Source organism: Ursus americanus, chromosome 9 (assembly GCF_024610735.1).
Source record: "Ursus americanus isolate L20-20 chromosome 9, mUrsAme1.1.p, whole genome shotgun sequence".
Classification (NCBI taxonomy): domain Eukaryota; kingdom Metazoa; phylum Chordata; class Mammalia; order Carnivora; family Ursidae; genus Ursus; species Ursus americanus.
Window position 1 is genome coordinate 50,335,779 of NC_142135.1, and position 23,157 is coordinate 50,358,935.

Consider the following 23,157-nt stretch of genomic DNA (forward strand, 5'->3'; position numbering starts at 1 on the left):
TATCACCATACCTGACTCTTCTCATAATTAGAAAATAATTTTTTGTAACATCTATTTAATGTTCTGTTGTAGAAAAGGGGTAATATTAATGACACTGGAATAATTTTCAAATTTCAAAGAAAATGTATCTCAACAAAAAAATTATTTATGCAAGAAATGCAATCTCCTTGTGTTTGCATGGCCCTTACTCTCAATCGATACAGCTCACACAACATTTTGCTCAAGATTTATTCAGCAAAATAGATATTTTTTGAAAAATATTGTTCACTTTCTTTCCCTGTCAGACTGTCTGTTGACACACTAGTGAATTGTTTATAAAACGAATGCTGTATCTTCCTTTCAGCTGACAGGTCCCTGTGGTTTGCTGTTTATTAGTTTTGTTTGTTGTGATTCAAAATGCAGGATCTATTTTTCCCCAGTGTTGCTGTCTTTTTTTTTTCCCCTTTTCTTTTCTTTTCTTTTCTTTTCTTAGTGAACTAGAAGAAGATAAACAGAATGTTCTTATTTACAAGTAACCACTGAGATGTCCTTCAAACTCACTTTGAATTTCCATTAAGCTCTCCTTCCACGTCTCAAATCTTAAAAATGTAAAAGAATCTAATGCACAACTTGAGAAGGTGGTTTTTTGTTTTTGTTTTTGTTTTGTTTTTAGCTCTTTGTGTTGGAGTTGTATAATATATATTTCCTGGGTCAGAAAAGTCATGTCATTGAAATCTCTTTAAGTTGGTGGCATTGAAATGAGAGCAAAACTAATGGTATATTCAAAGCAATTATTTTTAGAAAGAAGCAAATTTTTGTCATTCATCTCTTCATCCATCTATCCATTCATCAAACTTGTATTAAGTACCTAATATGCTGGGCACTGGAATGGGTGCCAGAAATAGCAGAAATGAATATCTCAGTCCCTGACTTGAATAAGTTCAGTCAACCTGAGTAAACAAACATGTAAAAGATGATTGAATTTTAATGTGACAGGTGCTATAATAGAGGTACTTTCTAGAGGCTGAGAAATGTGGGAACATAGAGAAGAATCTAATTCTCTCATGAAAACTTCACTGAGGTTATACTTGAGATGAGTCTTGAAGGATGAGTTGGGCAGACAAGAGAAGGTAGGCATTTCAAGCACATGCAAAGCCAGCAATATTTTTTTTTATTTTGTGTTGTTTTGTTCAGATTTTGTTAGAGAATGCAAATTCTTTGTCCTTCTGCAGTAAAGGAAAGAATAGGAAAGAATCCATAGCAAAGAAGACAAAGGTGTGCCTTGAAGGAATTTGGATTTTACACCATAGGTAACTGGAGTTCTAAATTTGAGCACTTTTGCAATATTTGCATTTTAAGATCTGTGTTGGATCTAAAGTCACTGTGGAGAATGAATGATAGGAAGTACCACTGGAGGGAGAGGATATGTGAGAATAGCCTCCTGCTCACCTTCCCATTATCACTGGTGTAAAAATGTCACCGTGTGAGAGGGTGTCCCTTACTATCTGAAGTCAGTCCCTGGCATAGTGACTACCCCGTGATATGATTTTAAGAATAAATAAATAGATAAAAAGAAAGGGGTGCAAAAGGTAATAAAGACTTGAAAAGTGGAGGTCAGAATGGAATGGAATAAGAAGACACTCAAAAAATATTTTCAATACAAAAATCAATATAATTTGGTGATAAATTTAAAGAAAGTAAGTTGTGATCATTTTTTTAAGTCAAAGTTAAAAGTAAAAAAAAAAAAAAAAAAAAAGGGAAATTGAAAAGACCCTGAATTTACTATTTGGGAAACTGGTTTGATCATATTGCTATTAACTGACAAAAATAACAGATTCAGAGATTGTTGTTGGATGTACTGTGCATGTTGTAGGGAGTAAATAAGGGAGTGCTTTTCCATAGAGAAGGCTATACATAAGGCTAGTTTGTAACACTGTGAGTTTTAGATACCTTCCAAGATATTCAGGCAGACATATCCAGTAAAACAGCAGATAGATAGATAGATAGATAGATAGATAGATAGATAGATAGATGATAGAGACATACAGTTTAGGAAACAGATCTGAGCAGGATATACAGTTATAGCAGTTATTAGTGTTTTGTAGTGGTAGATGAGTGACTGTTGTGGATAAGTTTTCCCAAAGAAAGATATAAGGCCAGAAGAATCAAAGGCATATAAGAACATCTAACAATATAGGGCAATAAAAAAAGTAGGAAAAGAACCAAAATTGGGAGTTCAAAAGAAGTTCTAAAGAAAATGTTGTCAAATGTGACTAATGTTAAAGAGATCAAGTAGGGTAAGAAAAATGTGAGATTTCCAATTTCTAAATTCATATGCTATTTTATTTGTGGCAATTGATAAATTATGTAAAAATATTCATGCTTTCCAGATGAAAACTAAAAATTCTAAAAGTCAATAACATTAAACACAAAGTGCTTTCAATGCTACCACAGACATGGTAGTATGTCATAATAAAGTCACAGCTCCCATAATTTGAGATGGTAATGTTTTGAATAGAGAAAATGAAATCTGAATGGTAAATTGGCCACTGTTCATATACTTATATATGCCTTTTTTCCTAAACAGAACACATTTAGTTTGTATTTCTGGTCTTTTTATTTAATGTACGAAGTCTCAGAATTTTCCCCAAGCACATAGTGATAAATGGCTTAGAACTTCAAAGAAAAGCAAGGTTGTTCTACTACTCTCAAAGCTAATAATCTTCTAGCTCTCATTAGCTAGAATTTTTGTCTAAGGGAGCAGAGATGTAGTGAATAAAAGGTCCTTTACTTAGTATATATATATATATATATATATATATATATATATATAATATATGTATTCATATTACATATGTATATTATATGAAAATATTAGTGTGTAGTTTATATATTAGAATTATATAATATATATATACTAAAATATAATTATGTAAGTTGAAAGCTACTTTTGTATTTCAAATATATATTATATTTAGCAGTTTCCTTTAAAAAAGTATATAAATAAGAAATTTGTTTATTCATAGAAAAGAAACATAGAGTTTCACGGAAATAATTTCTGTTAATAAAATATTTTACTATGCATGGGCATTATAAAAATTGGAAATATTCTCTCAAAGGAAAATCTTATCTTTGTTATGACATAAAAATAATATATAATACTACATTCAACAACTATTTTAGGTGTATTTATAGAAAAACAATTTTTACTGTTATATCTTTATATTCTTCACTTATGACACCATAGCCTTCAATTGATATTTAGTAATGACAATGATCATACCAACAATATAAACCAAATAACCCATATTACTTTGGTCACACTTATTTCTCTGTCAGGATCTTACTATTACCTAAGAAAAATAGTAATTACTAATCATTAAGTACTTAATATGACCTATACTCTATGCAATGTCAATCCTTTGCCATCTCAATGAATAGTTTCAACATATTGTGCTCTTGAGGTAACCATTGTTGAGGTAAGCGTTCAGTTAAAAGGAGTATAACTAGTAAGTGGTAGAGCTGGTTTTTCACTAAAGTTTTTTTAAGATTGTGCTCTTAATCACTATCCTGAAATCAGTAAATTCGAAAGATACCTAACCAATCTATCCATCTGTTTAAAAAGAAGTCAGTACTTCCACTTCCAATTTAAAACGAAGGCTGGAAATGTGTTTGCTTTTTATCCACCCCTCCAATTACTCTTGAAAGATTTTGAAGTACGAAATAAATAATTTCATACCAGAGAAAAGAATGAGAGGAGCATTAAAGAATAAAAGAGATTTCAACAAACTTTTCAAAGATGAAGTTTATATGTGAGCAGATTGACAGATGAAACAGAGGGGAAAAACTACAGGCTAGAATATGCCATAAAAATACTGCTGAGTAGGTGTGAAAACATTCACTTGAAAGTAACCTGCGAAGGATTTGGGCTCAAAATCAACTGATATAACAAAGAACCAAAGTGAGAAATAAAACTGAAAACAGGAAGATTCATTAAAAATAGTACATAAAATAAATTTACCAGTCATTTCTCTTCCAGCACCTCTGTACAGACAGCCAGATTTTCCCCCACTACTCTAGAACTGAAATAATCTGTTCAGAGAAAGACAAAGTAGAACTCTAAAGTAAACCTCAGAGCCAGAAGACCAGTGATTAAGTTTCTGTTTTTTTTAATCCAGACATTCTAATTTGAATCCTAACACGGCCACTTACTAGCTTTGTAATTTTGAGAATATTGCTCATTTTGTCAGTGGCCAAATTTCTTATCTATAAAATGGGTATAATAAGAATATCTCAGGGCTGCTACAAGAATTCAATGAATATATCCATATGATGATAAAATATAGATAGACAAAGGCACAGAGACAGAGATGTAGTCCTAAAAATAGTTGCCGGCACAAATTAAACACTTTTTCCATCTTTCCTAGATCATTCCCACTGGCTTACAAACACTGGCTTATAAATTCTCTAGTTCTAATGAAACAAATGAAAACAAAAACCTTTCACAACCACATATCCCTCTCTAACTACAAGCCCATTTTCCAGTCCGCTTTAAAGCAAAACTCCACAAAATTGACAATACAGCAGCGGTACACATTCCAAGACCCGCAGTGGATGCCTGAAACCGCAGATAATACGGAACCCGCCATATACTGTTTTTTTCCTACTCATACATACGTGTGACAGAGTTATTTTATAAATTAAGCACAGTAAGAGATGAACAACAACCCAAAATAAAATAGAACAATTATAACAATATGCTATAAGACAAGTTATCCAAATGTGGTCTCTCTCAAAATATCTTATGGTGCTGTACTCACCCTTCTCCTGATGATGTGAGACAATAAAATGCCTACCTGAGGAGATGACGCAAGGAGAAGGGCGTAGGCACTGTGACGTAGTTAGGCGACTACGCACCTTCTGATGGCTAGTCCGGCTAGTCCAAAGGAGGAGCGTCGCTTTCAACAAGGCCTTTGACTTCCGGTTACTGAAGCTGTGGAAAGCGAAACCGGCGCTGAGGATCACCCAGTCCCTCCCTTACATCTATTCCCTCTCCACCTCATTCCAATCTAATTTTTGCCCCAACCTCTACATTTATACTTTCAGAATAATGCCTGAAAAATACCGTGAAATAAGAATGACTTTTCATAATAATCAATAGATCCTTTATTAAGTTGGTAAAACAAAAAAGTATACAGATGTGATCCTATTATCTAGTTAAGGAGATCACTAACAGAACAACAATTTAAAAAGATTTCCTCCAGCGCTTTCTTCGGCAGCACACATACTAAAAACTGGAACGATACAGAGATCAGTAAGATTCTCCCTCCCCCACACCCGCTCTCCCTTTCATAAATAAATAAATAAATAAATAAATTTTACAAATAAAAATAGAATGAAAAGATTTCCTCTGAGCCATGGATCAGGGTTAAGACAGAAGAGTTTAGTGATTTTTACTTTTCATCACAAACACTTCTGATGTACTCAGTTGGTTACCATGTATACATACGATTAGAGAAAGTAGTTTAATAAATTTATAACAGCATAAGTCATTCACTTTCTGCTATTTGTTAGCTACAGAAGCTTCTATTTCCACACGGGAACCTATGAGCTACCTTTCAAAAAACAGTCGCTGGTCTTTTTCATTTCTAAAAAGTATAGACTTCAATTATAATTGGATACTTTCATTCAGGAAAACACTATTCTGAATATTTGGGGATCTAATTTTTGCATAAAGGCCCTGAACAAAACAACCACCTCCACATTCTAAGCTTATGCTATTCCCAGTGACAGCTTATAATCAGTACATTTTAAAAATCATGATACTAATTATACAAAAAACACACGAGAACTCTGCAATAATAATAACCAACATTAGCCAATGGATGCCATGTGGCAGGACCTGGATCAGAAAAATGGCCTGAATGGGCTATTGCACCGGCTGTCATGCTGCAGGTGAAGCCGAGCAAGCGAGTGCCCCACACTATCTTGGTCAGCTGAGGTACAAGAAAGGATTGCTTAACTTACTTTACATATATGACCCAGGAACAGAGAGGTCCTGTAGCCCTCGTACATGGGTACACACACACACACACACACACACACACACACACACCCTCCTACAAATTTTTTATCTGAAATGATCTCCCGTCTTCAAGTTGAAACATAATCTAAAAGGATCCAACACAGGATCTATGTTAAAAACTACTAGTACATAGAAGGCAAGAAACAAGAATAAAAAAGCAAATGAAGAAAATTTGCTATGGAAAAGCTGAAAAATTGAGACAAAGGATTTTCCCATTCCAAAAAAAAAAAAATGTATCTTTGTTTAAAAAGATCTCAAAGCAGAAGACGACCAAAGAATAACAAAAAAGATAATAAATGAGCTGAAAGGGAGAGTTGAGCCTGTACGCTAAAGTTAGAATTGATCGTTATCTAGATTTTTTTTCCTACTTCCATCCTTAACACAGAGGACTCTGGGCAAGGCTCCTGCTCCATGGAACAGATTCCATAAAATGGCTTTCATTCACTCATTTTACTTGCTGTAAAATATATAAGAAATAAAACCATAGTTCTCATTTTGTAATCATATCACAAAAAGGTTGAGCCAGCAATTTACACAAACCTGTATTTTTCTTGTCTGCAAAACTGCTTATGAGAACATTTTTACCTCGTCTAGACAGCCTTAGACCGTATGATGACCAGCACTGGGCTATTTTAACCTTGACTTTAATTTGGGAGGCAGGAATCCATGAGGAGTGAGATTAGTTTCCAGGGCCCATTCCAACCAATTATGTCACTTTTGAGTTTTGTAAAAATAGTGTAGTGTGTGCTCTTAGAGCAAGTGGGACAAAAAACAGAAACTAGAGTTAACTCACAATGTAACATTCCTTTTACTTACTGGTTTCCTTTGCTTGTCAGCTGGAGTGCTTACTTTGAGAAGAGTGAGCCCCCAAATCATCCTGGACACCAACAGAAAAAGCCTCAGACCCTGCTTCTGGACTTTGTGGTCTAGAAAAGGGAAGGCAGTAAACATTCACCCATTCACTTTCAGACAGCTGCCGCAGAGCGTCCCTCCCACACACAGTGCTGAGCATGGATCTGCAATACTTTGAGATTTAAGTGTCTGGTGTACAGGATTTCTAAATCCTATGGGACACTGAAAATGGACTGCAGCAATTTCTTTCTACATTCTCTGGGGAAAAGGTGCTAAAACCAAAACATGAATATTGAAAAGATATTTTAAGTGTAAACACACTAACCTAAATATATGTAAAGGAAAAGACTCCTAGATAAAACACCCATTTTAACTTTGGAGAAATTAACTTCTCTCCGTAGTAGTATCTCCTCAAAATCCTAGAAAACATTCACATGGAAATGTCATTTCCCAATAGGTTTTTGATGAAATAGGGGTGGCCCTCACCCAGAATTTCCTTACTGTCATGATGCCCCATCATCACCAGTCCCTATCCTTTGGTCAGCAAACAATGGGAAAAGAGAATGGTAAAATTAAGCACAAAGTATAGAAAATTGTTCAGATATTTCATAATAGCAAAAAAAGATATAAACCAAAATAAATGAGTTCCACTAGACATAGTACACGTACAGATTAATACCAGTAAAAATACTATGCTTTTTTTCTCCTACATTCTTTCTTATTTATGTTAAACAGTGAAGTGATAATCACAGCAAATTTTAATGATGATGTATAAAGAAAAATATTTTCAAAATGCAATAAAGACAGTGATGTCTTAAGAAAGTTTAAGTTTTATAGCATAAGGATGGATATAATAGGTATTTGTCTAACGTAATATATTGTAATATGTACATCAGGGGTAGATTATCTAGATTTTGCTCTGGATTTATTCCATGAACATCCACAACAGACCAGATTGAATGCCTGTGCAATTTAGGTACAAGAAAAATATAGATTAGAAATAACAATACATAAGATAATTAAAATATGAGCATTTCATTATATTTTTGTACTGTGTTTCTAATTATATAAACTAAAACAAAAAACAAACAAAAAAAAACCCCACTTAGTTCTATCTAAAAAAGCACAGGCAATTGATAGTCCCTTGGGGAAAGTGGAATATTACACAGATTACCATTCCTTAAACTCAACAACTATTTATTTAGTTGTGGTTTTGAAAACTAGGATAAGAATCCATTTACTCATGTTCCTTCTGGGAAAAAACATCTGATAACTACAGACAAGAAATGTTAATTTTCATGCTCTAAGCATAAACCAGTGCAAAGACATAGGTCTTATTTGGTTTTTTAGTGCCATTTAAATGTGTCTTTCCATCTGAAATTTCTGCTTAAAATTTATATAACAATGTTGAATGATAAAGTAGTAAGGAATAATTTCTATTTCATGATCTAAGAAATAATGTCCCTAAAATGAAATTTTCAAAGTTTAGTACCTGGAAACTTTGGGCGTAGTGTTTTTTGGGAAAAAATAAAAACAAAAACTGATTGGTAGTTAAAGGTTTAAAAGACTCTATTTACCCAACTGTTTTTACTTAGTATTTCATGAAATATCTGCCTAATACCATTTAACATAGCAACTTAATGATAGAAATCACATAAATTATTTATTTTTCCTTTCCAAGTGTGGGAATACTGGGGGTTCTATATCTGATAATACTGTGTTCCATGTTTCAATATTAAACAGATATACACCAATGTAACCTTTAGGCCATAACATGAAGTGAACCAAATTTACATTTCTCTTTCCAGGTTTTTAAATGTATCTTCCCCCTTTTCTTTTGGAAAATTCATTTCAGGAAAAGCTATGAGTACCTGTATGAAATCATTATGTTACTTTTTCCAGAGAAATGCCCATTTTTTGTTATCACCACTTGAGGAATAAAAATTAACTGAACTTGAGTAATAAGAGGTATCATGGTAGAGTGCAAAGAGCATAGCCCAACATAGGAGTAAGACAATGTATGTTTGCACCCCTTCCTTAACTATGGAAATTAAAGTAAGATATTTAATTCCTCAGAACCATGATTTCCTAGTATATATCTAGAACATGATACCATTCTTTTAGGGTCACAGGCAAGATTAACTCAGAAAGCAAGCACTTAGCACAGAGCCTAGCATCTGGGGGTGGGGGGTGGGGGCAGCTGCCTAGCTATTTATTAATGTATATGTGTGCACATATGTAATAAGAAATGGAAGGATTCTCTCTACCTTTCTTCCTTTCCTACTCTCTTCCTCCCTCTCCCTCTCTCCCTTTCTTCTTTTCTACAACAGGTGAAGCTATCTGATCCATAAAGTAAAAGGTATCGTGGGGAAGTGTCTCCTTTTTCCCTTCAACTATAGGAGAGCTGTGGTTTTAAAAGCCATGGCCTCTTGAACTAGCTCCCTTTATCCTCCAGGAAGGTTAACATCTGGTCTTTTTCAATGCATCACCTACTTCTACTGGGGTGGGGGAGCAAGCGGGGAGAGAGGAAGAAAAATTGAGCTTTGGCTAGGATGGGATCAAGAGGGGGATGTTAAAAGGATACCAGGATACAGAACCCTGGAATGAATGCCATTCCTAAAAGGAACTGCAGAGTATAATGGGTGATTGGAAAGATTCTGGAGGGAGGAAGACTTCTTTAAGGGACACTATTCAATACCTAGGACCCATAATGGTTCCAGGGAACTGATGCAGCTAATCATTTCATGAATCGTTTAAGTGAGAACACTTGGTAGCCACATAGAGCTATTTCTGCCAACTCAGTTCATGAATAGGGATATCTCCCTGTCTTTATGCAGAAGCCTCTTCTGTCATCTGCCCATTAACCATAATGATGAATATGAGACTTCCCATTCTGTATCATTCAGCTACTCAGTGCGGACATCTCCCAGCAACACTTGAGAATTTAAAATATCAACAGAGATCACAACACTCCCAAAATTCAGAAGAGAAACTCCTGAATCTACATTTTAGGATAGGATTGGGCACAGCAGGACACTCTCGAGTCCGAGAACACCCATTTTTAATACATACTTTAGAATAGCTAACATCTATTTAGCTCTATGTGCCATGCACTGAGCTAGTTAATTACATGCACTGGTTTTTCCACAGTAACTCTCTGTGGGGTAGGCACTACACTCTTTTCCACTTTACAGATGTCAAAACAAAGGCCAAAGATATTTAGTAAACTGCAAGTGCTTCTCATGTGTCAGCAGATGACAGAGCCTAAACTCTATTCCAGGTGTGGCTGACCCCAATTCCCATGCATTTAACCACTATAAATGGATTAAAAAAGACTATTACTTGAAAAGCCAAGAGTGGAAAAGGGACTGAGGTGGGGAAATGGAGAAGTGGAGAAGTGGTGCTTCCTTATCCTGAACTCAAGCCAGTTAGGTAGTTGCTAACTAAGAAGGGAATTCTCTTATAATGAAAGTGTATGGTACAGATGAATGTAGCTCTCCTATTAAAAAAGCACTGGGCACATACACCTCAGGCAGTACCGGTGTGAGTGTATTTCCCAAATGCATTCTTTTCATTTAGTTGCTTGATAGGCAGTTCCTGCTTTAGCTTTTGTGTTCTCCAAACCACAGACAGACATATGTTATCTCCATGAGGTTTTCATGCAGTGCCTCTTCATAGATTTGAGACAAGAAAATAATCCTCCACCCCAAAACACACACACACACACACACACACACACACACTCTACCTTGGGGAATGGAAAGGATACAGAGCACACCAACTCTGAAGAATCTATCTTCCACTGCCTAGCTTCTTCAACTCGAATCCCTTCATTGTTATCGATGGATAAGAGACCAAGTTTCCAGCACCAGTTTCTGGCCATCTCCTTTGTAAGTCATATGTCAGTAGTCTTTCTTACTTCATTTTATGTGGCAGAACAGGTACAATCTGTCCTCAGAGATCTGGTCAAACCTGAGATCATAATAGTTCTATGTTAACATCAGTTGCTCCCCTCAAAAGAAAAGAAACTTTGAACTCTTTCTTTCAACAATAAATCCATCTTCTTATCTCTAAACTCTTTCATAAACTTCACTTTTTCACTGCTGGTTATACAACAGTAGATCTGTGATGAGGGTAATGACTTCCATTGTAAAGCTATGCAAATGAATTCCAAGTGTGCTGTCAGATGATGAAAGGAAAAATGATGACAATTTTATTCTACTTGTTCTAGAGTAAACATTGGTAAACTAATTACACGATACACCTCCACTGAATATCTATGAATGGAGCAAGAGTCTCTGATTACTGATTTTGTCTTTATTTCTATTTGATAAATTACATTTAATTATCCTGTAATTAGATAACACCTTTAGCATTAAAAAAAATAAGCCATGTAATAAGGTATAATTTCTGAGAACAGCATAAATTCTAAATATTGTAAATAAAGAGACCACATGATAACTGTGAATTCATCAGAACAGTTTGGTTTATATATTTTTTAAAAAGACTGCTTTGCATAATACGGAACGTTATTCAAAGTGTCAATTCTAGAATTCTTTATGAAAAAAGAAATTGAGGAAACCAGTCTTACATGCAAATGCATTTTATAAAAGATAAAATTCACCTAGCTACTAAATGAAGCCTTGGAAATTAAAAAAATTACCCACCAAATTCCCCCTAATTGAAGCAACTACTAATTAAATCAAGTACTTAACTAGTTAATCACAATTAAACAGTGAATTTCAAACCCTCTCCTAGTTGACATTTACCAGAAATTATCTACTTTTCTCTCTTCAGTCCCCTCCCAGCACCCACTGCTTTCCTGCATTTCACATCCAAATCAGCAGGGTGAGGTATCTGGAAACCACTTTCAGCAAGGTCCTTTTGTCCAAGGTATGTCTTTCTGATCAAAACAAGAAAATGACAGTGGCTGCTTTCACAACTCACTTCCCTATTCTGTTATGTAAAATGCCAACAAAGAACAGACATGGCTGTTGGCAATAACGGTGACTCCAAATCTGGCGACTACCAGATTAGAGGCAAAGGGGCAGAGGAGAAAAGGGCATCTTGGTAACTTTCATCCGACTACTCATCTACAGTTTTCCTATATGTTATATATTTAGAAAAAACATTTACCCCAAGCCATAGTAACATTTGGGGAACAGTGACAAAACTTTCAGAATACATCAGAAATCATATCTTCTTTAGCAAGTCTTGGCATGAAAGTTCTAACATTGTTCTCTTTGATCACATTGTAGTTATAAATTCCCCCTTTCATGCTACCTGTAAAAACCATCTATACTATATTTTCTCCCTTCAATTTTATTTTTCTAGGTGATCAGAGTTTCTACTGAAAATGATATTTAAAATCCATTTACCACAGCCATCTGGAATACTTGCCTCATTAACTGAAGATTTTGGATCACGGTCTCAATCTCCATTCCAACTCTTATGCTTGTCTTAGATGATTCCAAGTCAGTGTTGATGACCGAAACTACACACCAGTCTTTCATTACCACAGTGTGGTCTCCAAGATCGCCATTTTATCTCATCTAACAACTCCTTTGGGCATATTCTGCACACCGCCGTCTACAAAGCTTCCCCAGCTTTGGAACACTAAATTCAGACATCATCCTCCCTGAGCACATCATCCTATCCCTCCATCTTGTTTACTGAACCACTTCTGCTCCATCTGTTTTCCTACCACAGTGAGACCATTAATCCATAGACCCCTCTACTTTATTCCTATTATAGCACCTTCACTTTTCATAATATTGTTCCTGCATAAAGAAGATGATGTGACATGGCAGTAGTTCCTGTTCACACAAGCCACTGAGGTAAGCATTTCTAGCTTTGAGAGAAGTAGCCAAGGAGAGAGAGAAAATGAGAAGAATAAGGACAAAAAGTAGACTTAACTGTCCTTTTCCCTCAACCAACTGGTGTTGAACTCCTCTATCAACAGGCCACCTGAGAAAGAAGAAATGAAGGCAAGACACACTTAGATGAAGAGAAACATTCATGAAAAGAATTTTGAACTTTGAATTAATGGAATATTTGCTCCCAGAGACTACGTCTTTGTCTTTGAGTTATCTTTAATTGTCAAATTTGTTTTTCTACCCTCAGTGGAAATGGGAGTTCCACCTCAAGATGAATTCAGAACTAAAAAATTCAGATAGACACTTTTGCACTGGAAGTCATTGTATGTAATTCCAATCTACCAATTAGTGTTTGTGGTCCATTAGGTTACTCACTCTTTTGCTAATATTCTGAACATAGGTTCCCTGTTGTCCTTTAGTTATATCTCTCACAATAATCCAGGATGCATCCAGCCAACCATCTACCTACCCTGTGCAAGCTGTGGAGCTAAGGGGAAAATTCATAAACCCAAGGAGATTAAAACTATGAAAAACTAAAATGAGACTTCAATCCTGCCTAGAAATACTGCTAGGTTTCTCTCGTTAACTCTCACCAACTTGCCATTTCTTCCTTCCACTTTCTCTCTCATTATAATACATGAGGTATTGTAGGAGGAGATCATGCAGAGGATGAGACTGCTGTTTGACTCTCAAGCTGGATCCAGGAAATTGGAGGCTCTGTACCTCCTCCCTTGTCCTTAGAATGTATAGTCTACATTCTGCCCACTGTTCTCACACTAGGAGCCACATGTAGGATGTGACATTGAGAGAACAGTGTGATACTGAGACCATCTGGACTGTATACATGACTGAACCCCATTAAGGCCTCCACATAAACCCTTAAGATCCTGGTGGGCAGATGCAGAGATCTACTCATCTTGCAGTTACTCAAGATAAGCCTCCTATGTAAGCTCCCTTGCTTATTAAAACTGCCATCTACCAATCTGGGGTGCCCTGCCTCTTTCTTCGATCTCTCCTTGCCCTCTATGTATAGGGGCCAGTTTTGAATTTCATCCAGGGAATTCCCTGATTTCAAACCTAGCCTCTTCTCTTCATGGGCAATCCTCTTTAAGGAGTTTTCTGTTTTTAATAGTCTTCGTACTTTACTTTTCTTTCTCTCTTGTATCTACTCCACCCTAAAAATCTGTCCCATCACACAATTAGTAACTTTCCTGTATTCTGGAATTTCAGAGACTAGGTCTAAGGCAATTGAGAAATGTATCAACTTCTATTTTGCTCTCATGCAGCTGCCATCACATCCAAGGAAACCTGATGAGCACGGAAAGGAGAGGGAGGCCGGGTGTCTGTACATCTTATACAATGACAGCCTCTTGTCTCCTCATCCCTCCACTCTCCATGCCTCCAACTCCTCCTCATTCTCCAACCACCATAAAACCTTCTCTGTGCTGTCAGAAGACCCTCCTTACTTTACTGTTTTCTTCATCATGTTGCAAGTCTTCTCATTTGCATATCTTTATGCAATGGAAGAACAGTCTCCACAGTTGACAAACTTCCAACTGCAGATTTAGAGGGCCAACCTGTAATTTTGGCTAGGCCTTTAACTATCCAAAAATGGGAACATTACCTTAAAATCATGTTAGTTTGTGAATTTTACCTAATCATAGATTAAATACAATTTGTTTAAGTCACACATTTACAACCCTTACACATTCCACCACAGGGATCACCTTTCGTAAGGTCAGCACCAGCAACCATGTATCTAAGGGGAACTTTTATTATTATTACCTTACTTGACTTTAAGAGGTATCTGATATAGTTTATTACCCATCCCTATATACTCATCATTTTACAAGCAAACAAATCCCCTCAATCCCGGGACCACATGACTACACTATCTCCTGATTTTCTCCTCTGTCTTAGACTACTCTTTTAGGGCTCCTTTCTCAGCTCTTCCTCCTCAATTTGATTGTTAATATTTGATTTGCACAAGGCTCCAAACTAAATCTCATTTTCTTTTCATTCTATCTTCTCTTCCTGGATGTTCTCACTCAGTCCACAGGCTTTAATTTTTATCTATGCATTGATCACTCCCAAATGTTTCATCTATAGCCCAAATAATTCTTCTGAGCTCAGATCCACATAGAAACATCTAAAGGTCATGATCAAACTCAACATCAAAATCATTGTCCCTGTATTTCTTCTCCAAAAGACTTCTCCATTATTCTCTATTTTAGTTTATAGCACTAGCCTTTATCTCCCTAGTAAGCCAACAATCTGAGAAGTGCTATTTCATAAAAACATGTGTGTATATGATAACATAAAACAGGTTTTTTTATATGTGTGTTACATTCAGAAAAATGTTTGAAAGTCAAATTTAACATATAAATTGCTTAGAAAAGTGTCTGACATCCAGTAACTACTCTAAAATGTTAATAATTACTACCACTATTGTCTTTAACCCATCATTCTCCTTCACCTGCCTCTCCACAACCAATCTATCTCCAAATCCTCTTGCTTTTATTCTCCAAATATATCTTTATCTATCTACTTCCCTCCAATCCTTTTGTGCTGGTCTATTCTAAGCAAATTTCTCTCTCACCCAGTCTACTCTAACACCTCCTTCCTAACTGTTCTTCAGATATCCACTCTTGCCCTTCTTCAGATTTTTCCCCACTTTGCTTTCAGGGTGAGCTCTTCATGAGGCCAACCTGACCAAATCAACGCCACTCGCTCCTCCTTCAAAATATTCATTATTAATGTGGTCTACATAGCTTCAAGCTATATACATACAGATTCACTCATATCACTCTCCCACTCTGCCTATATATTCCAGCTTCACTGTCCCTTCTCTCAAGTTTCCTGAACACACCAAACTCCTTTCCAAATCTGGGTAAGCCTCCATAACTTCTGTTTTCTCTGCCCAGAACACAACTGCACACTGCCTCCCATTTCCTACTTTTTGTTGGCTACCTTCCACTTATTTTTTTGGTCCAAGTTTACAGTTTACATTTATAGTCTCCGGAAGCTTTATCTGATACCTTTCCATCAGTAATTTCAAACTATAAATCATGGTCCATACTGTGTTCTGAAATCAATTCAGTATATCTATAACCATTGTATTTTTTAAAAGTGGTGGAATGTTGTCAGGGCATGAACTGGGATGGGATGGGATGGGACATATAAGGTATTCCATGTAGTTAATGAAAAACACTATTTTATAAATTTGTGTATGTGTGTGTTGGTGATGTAAGTTATGTTTTTTTACAGTGAGTCACATTCAAACAGAAGTTTGAAAGCACAAATTTATAAACCACTGTTCTAACATTAATATGTTTTCATAACAACAACATTTGTGTTTCAGTAAATTTAGTTTCATTTAGTAAAATGAACACACTCAGGCTGTTATGTGTGTATCTGCAGTGTAAGCATTTGTTTTAAGTAAGATTTAGGCAATAAAGTAAGCTAAGACTTAACCCCCATTAAATAATGTGTCCAAATATATTACATAAATAAATATAAATAATGTGTCAAAACCTCCGTTAAATAATAGATCTCCTAAAGTTGAGCCTACATCAACAAGGGTTTCTTTTCTCAGCATCTATCAGGAAGCTATAAAATGAGAAACGTAATGATGGATCTTTTGCTACAGGTGCTGCTACCCTGTTAATTTCAGGTTCAGCAACCGCTATAAACATGGGCCTAGCAGGCAGACATAACTGTGTTCTAATGCCTTCTCTCCTGGGTACCAGTTTCAAAAGTTTTGCAGGAAAAAAGTCTCCAGAAAAAAGGTCTCCTTACACAGCTCCTTGAGGTTTCTTGTTTTTCCTCATTTAACTGTTGGAAATGACATTCCCTGCCTTACTGGGTTATAAATGTTAAATGGTATAATTTAGAATAGTTTCTAGAATAGTTTCTATCAAGTGGCTGACATTTGATGAATGTTGTCCCGTTCTTCTTCTCTATTCCTTTTCCTTCTCCAATCCATAGATGCAGTTCTTTTTCTATGTACAATAAGCATCCTGAGACTCCTGGCTTGGTCTCCTGAGAAAGGCTTTTCTAACATATATGATCATATTTCATACTTGTTTTCTAATGTAATTATAATTGAGTTATTTTCAGGTACACTGCAAGCCAAACTAATGTTTTCATGAAGTGTTTCTTAATTTTTTTCATCTTATTCATCTCTTCTTCTATTGTCCTATTCATAGCTGAACAGGCCACCTGTTTGGACCAGTCTCTCTCAGTAATTCACATTCAAATGTTCCAAGTTACTTTCAAACATTCCAAGTCAAGTTTGGAAATCTTCTGTATAAATGGGATTGTATGCTACCTGATATAGCTATGCTGTCAGTTTTTAGAGGATTATGTCCATAGGTTTAAGGAAAATAAAGTAGGTCTCTAAAGAAAGATCCTATTATAGCTATGCCAAAATATGCTTTATGAAAGAATTGAAATGGATATCATGATTTGATTGACCTAACAAAAATTTACTATTTTACTCCACTTTAATCCAAGACTACGGAGTCTATAACATTTCTTAGAATGTCCATAAAATTCTATATAGGTGATCTATTAAAGAAATGGGATGGGAAGAAGCAGTTAGGGATTTAACAACTCATTGGAAGTTGTAGGACAAGTAGCATTTCCAATACTAATAAAAGTCTTATTATTAAAATGTAGATAATTGTGGTTAGCAAGTTAGGGGAGGTGAGATGTTACAGTTTGATTCTCTCCTGTACATCTGAAGCCACTGATTTCACATGTCCCCCGATGTGGAAGAGAGCTAGAAGAAACGAACAAAGGTGAGTTAGCCCCACTAACTACCAAAATATCCCCAGAAATTCATATTAAAGAATCAAGCATCTACACTAATTCTTTAAAGATTTTTTTCTTGCCTTTTAAGTGAAACTCTTTCATCCAGACATGTCTGTTTCTGGATGTCAAAAAGAAAAGGAAAATTGAGCGTAATGGTTTTAAGAGACGTAACTTTGAAAGCAGCATCACCTTTTGAGCAATCTAGTCCTCAATTTATAACAACCCTGATTTCTAAATGTGCTTATTTCATAACATGTTGAAACATTTCTAAAACCTGGTAACAATATTTATCTGAGTAGATTCTTTATTTCAGAAAGTAATAGGCAGACAGTTTGCTCTTGAACAAGGTCACATGTTTTAAAAGCTGCTGCATAGAGAATACATAATAAGCATAATCATGATTTTCTTTATGCTAGACATTCATAAATAACTTGATGCTTCATAATTTAAAGTATTTTTATTTTATTATTATTTTTTGTTATTGATCACCAGCAAATTAATGTGGCGTCTGAAATCCCTTATACATGAAGAATATAAAGATATATTCTTTGGATGATTTTCCCAAGAGATAAATTAAAATCCGGGCTCAGTTTTTTAAGTCTGTAATAACTAAGCAGGTGTCTGCTCTGTGAACTGAATACAAAATTCAAGTGTATATAAACAGAATGTTTGGTTTGAATTAGAAAAAAAATTATGGTGTTTTTTAGTTGATTTGTTAAATCACTGTCACTATCCAACTCCAGCTGGCTTATCTACCTTATGTACTTTATTTCAATTAAGTTCTCCAAGTTCTGTCTGATTTCTACCATTGGATAACAGAACTTGGAGAACTTAATTTTTAATCATAATTCTAGATGGAAATTTGGCAAAATTCTCTTTTGTAAAAATTTTCAATATATATCTATGTTTTTGTCTCATTTCAACAACTGAAAAATCACGGGACAATCTCTTAATTTGTGAAAGATTGCATCTAATTACCAAAAAAAAAACACAAAAAAAATACTGGTTTTATTAAATTTTGAATTAAATTTTCCTAATGAGGGGCACCTGGGTGGCTCAGTCAGTTAAGCATCTGCCTTCGGCTCAGGTCATGATCCCAGGGTCGTGGGATGAAGCCCTCATCAGCTTCCTGCTGAGCAGGGAGCCTGCTTCTCCCTCTGCCAACCACCCCTTTGTGTTCTCTGTCTCTCTCTCTGTTAAATAAATAAATAAAATCTTTAAAAATAAATAAATTTTCCCAATGAAAAACTAAACTAATCTAAAACAAATTTTTTAAAATGATTTTTGCCACAACTCCTCATTAGGGGAATAAAAATCAGATCTCTGATATATATGCTTTAAAAAATTATGTTTGAAAACAAATGATTAAACAATGTATTTTTGATTCCTGGCCATCTAATAGATAATTTTGGTTGTTTCCTCTTGGGTATGTTTGCAATGAACCATCTTTAACCAAAGCCAAAATTCTTACTCCTTATATATGTTGATTATTAAGAAGGAGAGTAAAAAGAGAGGAAGACTAACATCATTGGAATTTATAACCGGGAGGTAGGCATTATGCTGGACACTTTATGTTTATTATCATATTTAATGTTCTAGCATTATGACACCAGAAAATAAAAACTAATCAAGTAATATGTAATACTAAGCAGTAGTTTTAAAAAGTCATTTGCAATGAATTAGATTTTTACACTAGATTTCTAAAATGTGGTCTCTCTCTCAACATCATTTCCATCACTGGTGACATATTTTGGTGTTGTGCTAGAATTGTGTAGTATAAGTCATTTGCATTTCTTGTCCTCAGTGGCTTTGAAATGTGTATGTTTTAAATTAATTATATTGCAATTAATTTTGATTTGCAGCTTCTTTTCAATCATAATGAATTTAGAAAATTAATTAACAAGATGACAACATACAAGAATGGGATTAGGTGAAAGACCCATATCCAAAACCACATAAGAAATAAAATGTCAGCTGTCATTTTAATTTATTGTCCCTTATCACTTAACTATCAAAAGATATAGTTCTGACATTTAGAAGAAAGACGACGTGCATAATAAATGTCAAGTCTTTTTCTTTCCCCTCCAAATACAACTTTATTTTCAAAAAGCATAACAACAAAAATGCAGGTGTCATGTAATTTGTTCTTCTTTTCACACTATAAGCTTTGCCTAGAAACATGCATCAGCCAAACCTGATATCTGTTGCCTAGCAACCATATGACAATTGTATGACTTAGATGACCTGGATATATTTCTGATTGTTAACCCTTACACAACAGAGTTAATTAAACACTTAGAAACTTAATAGGGTTCCCAGGTAAACAATACTGAAGTGGAATTTAATTTTAAACTTTAACAATTTAATGAGGTTGATTTTCTTATTAAAGGAATTAAAGAATTGAAATAAACATGGTAAAGAGTTCTTAAAATAGCAATAAATTATGTAAAAAACAGAATGGCTTGAATCTTCTCATCTATTAGACTTAAGAATAAAAAGTACACTGTGTAACTCTTATAATTGAAGCCTCAGTTTCTACCATTATCATCCAATTTACATACAAGCTCGTTCTTTCAAAATTTCAATGTCACAAAAAATTCTTAAAAATAAAATCACTGACATTAGCTCAGTTTTGTCAATGACAGACTTCTCCAGTGCTTAAAACAAAAATCATAAAATTAAACAAAGAGATGTTAATCTGCCAAGCGTTCAAGCAAACATATTAATCTCTAATGTAAATATGGAACAATAAAATTAATGACTACATTTGTTAAATATAGTTATGCTTCCAAAAATACACTTACTGGATATATTATGTAGGCACTCACAACTGAAAGATAAAGAGACAAAGAAGAGAGAGACTAAAAGTTTTTGCAAAACAGTGACATTTAAATAAATACAATTTTGCCACATCTTGAGGTTAAAAAATAATCAAATGGTTTGCTGAACTCTCTGACACTGTAATCTTTAAATTGTTAATTTCCACTAGGAACCAAGTGTTCAAAGTTCCTCTGAAAAATTCGAAGTAATTATAAATAGAATAATTTTTATCACATTGGTCAAACTACTGTTAAATTTTATATGAGTTGGAATCAGCAAAAAAAATTGTGGCTGTGTGTCTGTGAATGTACAGTAATTAAGAACAAAACCAACAGGGTACTCATATATTTAAATTTTTAAATTATTAATATTTATCATTAAGAATATCTTTCTATTATAATTAAATACATTTATTATAAAAATACATTTATAAAACCTTGAGTGAAAAAGTAGATTCATTTGTAAATGGGCTCATATTGCAATATTGACAGATGACCTCTACTGCAGAGAAAGACTTTGACTCTTCCAAGATAAAATATAATACAGTTCATTGTAAATGGTTATTTGAATATATGAAATATCAGCTTAAAATCAATGGGACCAATTTGTATCATTCGGTTAATTTATAAAGTTGTAAATGTAATTCAGTTGATGTTTTTTAACTCAGTGAAATATCTTAGTAGGGCTCTTTTCCCAAAATTTAAATTGTAGAATTTGGAAGGTGATGAGAGAAAAATTAAGATAACCTGATGTTCTAAGAGTTTTGCAACAAATTGAAAAAGAAAAGATGATAATTAAAAGAAAAATCAGAATCAAGACAAGATGTTAGTTGTTATTTTTATTATAGAAAGAAAAAAAAAGAATATTCTCAAAGATAGAGAGGAAGAACAGGGCAATAACAACAATGAGGAAAAAGACACCAGTGATGGAATGGAAGGATGATTATTGTGGAAGTGAATCTGAGAAGAGAAAGAAAGGGAAAGTTTCCCAAATACAGGTGGAAGAACATCATCTGGTATTAGGATTAAAGAGTGAAAGTTTATTTAGGTGCACAATTTATATATTGAGCTGAACAGCGGGGAGGGAGAAGTATAGAGATTTAAGGTAAGTTTCATCTTTGCTTTCTCCCTTTACCTGGATGTAGCCGGCTGGGTCTTTTCAGACCTTAAAGATGAACGAAAGATGAACAGCCTTCCCATTAGAAATTCTCCAGTACAGTCTGACCAAAGTCTGTTCTGGGAGGACTTTGCAGCAGCCATGGCTTTCTTCCAGCTCTGCCCAGGGTATGAATGCCCACCTGTGGGAGGGTGAGGAGGTCAATATAAATGGGAAGGAGACAAAAGCAGTTGGAGCAAGTGTCTTCGCATGCCTGGTAGAAAGGCCTTTAAATTGTTCCTACCATGCTCCCCTAAACATTATACCCTCTGTACATGTGCAAATATAAAGGACACAGAACAGTAGAACACTGATTCTATAGGACAAGAAGGAGAAAGAAATGAACTTTTAATGGACCCAGGCTTTATTTTGTTTTAAAATCAAACAGTTATGACCACTGAATTTTCGTATCGGATAAACCCAGATGCCAGTGTAGTCTCTGCAACCCCATAGCTGTGTAAACTTGGGCAAGTTATTGAATCTTTATGAAATGAGATGTTCCTTATCAATTGAGAAGACCAATACTTTACTAAAATGAAATGAAATGATGTATGTAAAACACTTAGGATAATGCCTGGCACATATTAAGTTCTTAAAAATAAAGGGAAAAGTGTGTGATTGGGGACTGCAGGATGGAACAAATATTTTGCACTTACAAACACATTTGCACATATTCTGATGCTATGCAAATAAGAAATACAAGAGACTTTCATTTTGTATCTACTTTGTATTCAATTTGAGTATATAAACTCAGTTTAGTCTTTAAAATCTTTGTGAAGCAAATACAGTTCCTGTCACTTACTAAATGAGAAGCCTATCGTTAGAGTAGGCAGTTCGGTTCTAACAGGATACCTGAAGGCCAGCAAAGAGGAGGTCATGGTCAGCCCCTCGGTAAGTCAGAAGCCTGTCCTGGCAGCACTCCACAAGAAGCCAGATCAAACCAGAAAGGCCCAAGATGGCACGTGCCATGACAGGAAATCCTGATGAATAAAAAAGAAAAAGTACAAAATTCTGCATCCTTGCCCCAACTAATAGTCTGCCCCCTAGTTAACAACTGTCAATAAGAGATAAAAACCCTACCTCCAGGGGCTGCCTGGGTGGCACAGTGGTTAAGCGTCTGCCTTCGGCTCAGGGCGTGATCCTGGCGTTATGGGATCGAGCCCCACATCAGGCTCCTCTGCTGGGAGCCTGCTTCTTCCTCTCCCACTCCCCCTGCTTGTGTTCCCTCTCTCGCTGGCTGTCTCTATCTCTGTCAAATAAATAAATAAATAAAATCTTAAAAAAAAAAAAAAAACCTACCTCCAGGGCATGCAGCTCTATTACTCTCTCTTGAGCTCTCCTGCTCTCCTATCTTAAGAGTGTACTTTTCCTTTAATAAATTTTCCAGCTTGTGTGGCTCATCCACTGTGTTGCAAGTCTGTCCCTGAATTCTTTCTTGTGACAAGACCAAGAATCTTAGGCAATCCCCTCCCTTTGGGAGGGGCTGGGTTGAGGCCCCATAGACTAGGGTCTCCCTAGTTCACCTGACAACACTGTGACTAAAATAATTTTTTAACTTATCAAAGTTGACTCATC

At 35.2% G+C, this 23,157-nt stretch overlaps 1 long non-coding RNA gene across 9 annotated transcripts in view; it reads right to left on the reverse strand.

Annotated features, from left to right (window-relative positions):
- Nucleotides 1-3,115: 3,115 nt before the first annotated feature.
- Nucleotides 3,116-23,157, reverse strand: part of LOC123797926 (uncharacterized) — a 230,735-nt gene continuing 210,693 nt past the window's right edge. For 4 of the 9 annotated variants that reach the window (XR_015725810.1, XR_015725812.1, XR_015725809.1 and 1 more), the window contains 3 exons: nucleotides 22,435-22,562; nucleotides 21,562-21,724; nucleotides 3,116-17,575 (listed from right to left, as the gene is read on the reverse strand). This is a non-coding gene — a long non-coding RNA (uncharacterized LOC123797926). The other 5 variants (XR_015725814.1, XR_015725813.1, XR_006781125.2 and 2 more) reach the window with 4 other exon arrangements.